The sequence below is a fragment of the Parambassis ranga genome, unplaced genomic scaffold, assembly GCF_900634625.1.
Source record: "Parambassis ranga unplaced genomic scaffold, fParRan2.1 scaffold_22_arrow_ctg1, whole genome shotgun sequence".
NCBI classification, from domain to species: Eukaryota; Metazoa; Chordata; class Actinopteri; family Ambassidae; genus Parambassis; species Parambassis ranga.
This window is the reverse complement of record NW_021144778.1, coordinates 225,146-228,271: the sequence shown is the minus strand read 5'-3', so window position 1 is coordinate 228,271 and position 3,126 is coordinate 225,146. Positions and strand designations below refer to the sequence as shown.

At 43.8% G+C, this 3,126-nt stretch overlaps 2 non-coding genes across 2 annotated transcripts; both read left to right on the top strand.

Annotated features, from left to right (window-relative positions):
- The first annotated feature begins 628 nt into the window (after window positions 1-628).
- Window positions 629-710, top strand: trnas-gcu (transfer RNA serine (anticodon GCU)). The gene has a single exon. It is a non-coding gene; the product is annotated as a tRNA-Ser (tRNA).
- A 490-nt stretch (window positions 711-1,200) lies between these two features.
- On the top strand, window positions 1,201-1,273 carry trnaa-agc (transfer RNA alanine (anticodon AGC)). The gene has a single exon. It is a non-coding gene; the product is annotated as a tRNA-Ala (tRNA).
- Window positions 1,274-3,126: the final 1,853 nt, after the last annotated feature.

Sequence of the window (3,126 nt, the reverse complement as noted above, 5' to 3'; positions counted from 1 at the left end):
GAAATTGTTTAAGGCCCCTAAAGAAAAGACCTAGTAGTGGTGCAGTTTCTGTAGCATCTCAGCATATCAATCTGTGCAGAGTCAAATGTTCAGCATGACTGTAAGGTTTCATCCACATAGGATGAAGAATGAGGGAGATACAGCCCTGTGGGGGTCTCAGCAGGGGTTAATTGTCTAGTTATTGAATCTAGAATCTAGAATCTTCTTATACGTCAGACAAAAAGACATTTCCTGGGACACATCAGCTGAGTGTGTGTTTGTGCAGTGAAATACACTTGTTGTGAGGACTTGAATCAGTTTACTCCTCAAACATACTCCTGAAACTTCTCTAAGCTTAATGAACAGTAAACACAGGTTCATGAAGCAGTGCTTCCAGAACTTGAGTATTTGTAATCAGTTACTGCCACCCCTGGACACATGTGTCCACCCCTGGACACATATATGCAGTCCACTGCAGTGAGGCATGCTCTGATCTGTACAATGGAGAAACTACTCCAAAAACTGGCCTTCAATGTTTGTCAAAGTTTGACTTCAAACAAGATGCTTATGTTTAAGACAAAAGCTGTGACCTTGTTCAAGTTTTGCAGCGTATTTTCGCTCTAAGCCGTGAAAACATGTTAATTAGACAGACGAGGTGGCCGAGTGGTTAAGGCGATGGACTGCTAATCCATTGTGCTCTGCACGCGTGGGTTCGAATCCCATCCTCGTCGTTTCATATTTTACGGTCAACGTCCTGACACAGGATCATCACTTGATGCTGTCATAAACATTCCAACTTAAGACTAGTGGTTAAGACCTTTAAGACTCAGTGGACTAGACATGTCTCTGGTTCTCTTCCAGGATGTTTTACACATAGTGGAGGTTCCATGGTGTAATGGTTAGCACTCTGGACTCTGACTCCAGCAATCTGAGTTCAAATCTCAGTGGAACCTTTTGTTTGGACAGTAATACTGGTGTCCATTCTACACAGATCAGGACAGAGCAAGACGCAAAGAGGCTGGCTGTTCACAGAGCTCTGTCCAAGCACATTAACAGAGAGTGAAGAGGTGTACAAGCAAGAGGGAGTACAAAGTGTTCTGCCCGAACAAGGACTTGCACCCTGGACCCTCAGATTAAAAGTCTGATGCTTCCAATACTTCACTAGTACACGTCATGTAGTGCAGTGAGTCCTGATTGACTTGCAATTGACCCTTTATACAAGGGGGATTAGCTCAAATGGTAGAGCGCTCGCTTAGCATGTGAGAGGTAGCGGGATCGATGCCCGCATCCTCCAGCCTGCATTTTAGGAGGGAGGGTGTAGCTGGATGGATGAGGATGGATGGATAATGTAGTGGACTCCCACCCACCAGATCAAGTTCCAGAGGTTACAGCATCATTTATTAGCTGAGTTTCCCCTCAGGGAAGCTGCTGTTTACAAGCTGTTTACAGAGCGAAGCAAAAAAACGTCAGCATCATCGTCCATAAAAACACATGACAATAACATGTGAGACAGAGAGTTTATGATCAGTGCTCCCCCTGCTGGTTAGGGCATATGATGACATTTTAAATGCACCAGTCAAAAGTCACTCAGTGGTTTGTCTTTGTTTTTATGACTTTCTACATTGTAGATTCATCCTGAAGACATCAGAGCTATGAAGGAACACATGTGGAATGATGCAGTGAACACAAAGTGTTAAACCAAGCAGAATATGTTTGATGTTTGACATTCTTCCAAGCAGCCAGCTTTTGCTTTGATGACAGCTTTGCACACTCTTTGCATTCTCTCAATCTGAACTGAACCACCAATGCTGTGCAATGCTGACATCTAGTGGTGGAATTGCAGGCTGCAGCTTCCTCGTTCCAAAATCCATCCCTCCTCCACATAAAGTCGGAAGCAGAGAGGAGCGGCTGTTCAAAATAAAGGAGCAAGCACACACTCTGCAGGCTGCAAGGAAAGGAGCAGAGGACAAAACAAGAGAGGAAGAGTCTGTGACACAGCTCAGCCTCATCTTACTCCACCACTGTTTGTCTTTTTTACATTGTATCACTTAAACACTTTTAGAGACGCAGGCTTCACGTCACTTCACGTCACTCAGTGGTTAAGGCGATGGACTAGAAATCCATTGGGGTTTCCCGACGCAGGTTCGAATCCTGCCACCAATTGTTCTTTTCATCTCCAAGATCACTTTATGCCCCTCCATCGTTTACACTTAACAAGTCTGATGTGTTAACAACGAGCTCTATGAAAAAGTTCATCTTGACCAGTCAGAGTGCTGCCATTTATATTGACTGTCTGAGGACCAAACCCTGGCACAGTCCACCTGACACTTCCAAAAACTATCATTTTAAAAACGCTGGACCGAGAGCAACTGGTGTGCAATGAGGAGGCAAAGGATAAAACGTCCCAGCACATTTCAAACCCAGTTTCACCCTGAGGCAGAGACTGCTTCACCTTAAGGACAAAACACCTGGGAAAGGCAGATCTCAAGGTACTACAATAGTCAGAATGGTTCATCATGTGGTGACCAGATGAAAAATCTCATCTCTGGCTCAAGACTTGTTGAGATAGCATAGACAGACACACTCTGAGTCTGTCCACATCAGTGTCGGTGAAGATTTCAGATTGTTTATTAAGTGTTCATCCTTGAGCTTTTCCAAACTTGTTGTGGACAGCACGCTTTTCATGTCAGGATGGCCGAGCGGTCCAAGGCGCTGCGTTCAAGCTGGGGAACATTCGTCCGTCTAAGATGGGGAAGAAGGGGGGAGAAGAAAAGAAGAGGAAAAAGAGGGGAAAAAGGGAAAAATGAAAAAAGAAAGGAAAGCTGTGGAAACATATCTAATTTATGTACGTATTTCAAACTTTTGAAATACTTAGGATTTTACTTTGGACCACAGCTTGGATTCGAACCGGCGACCACAGGAATGCTAGTGTTGATCTGCATCTGCTACATTTCTGGCATCATTTTTACAAATGGACATATGGATAAACGTTTTAATAGTCTTCCTAAAGTAAACGGAGTGTTACTATTAAGCAGGGACTCTCCTGTGTTGTACTCTATTTACCCTTGTTGCATAACACAGACCACAGACACATGAAATGAGACTGTTTCGGGTTTATTAACTCAAAATCATATTTTCTTACATCCC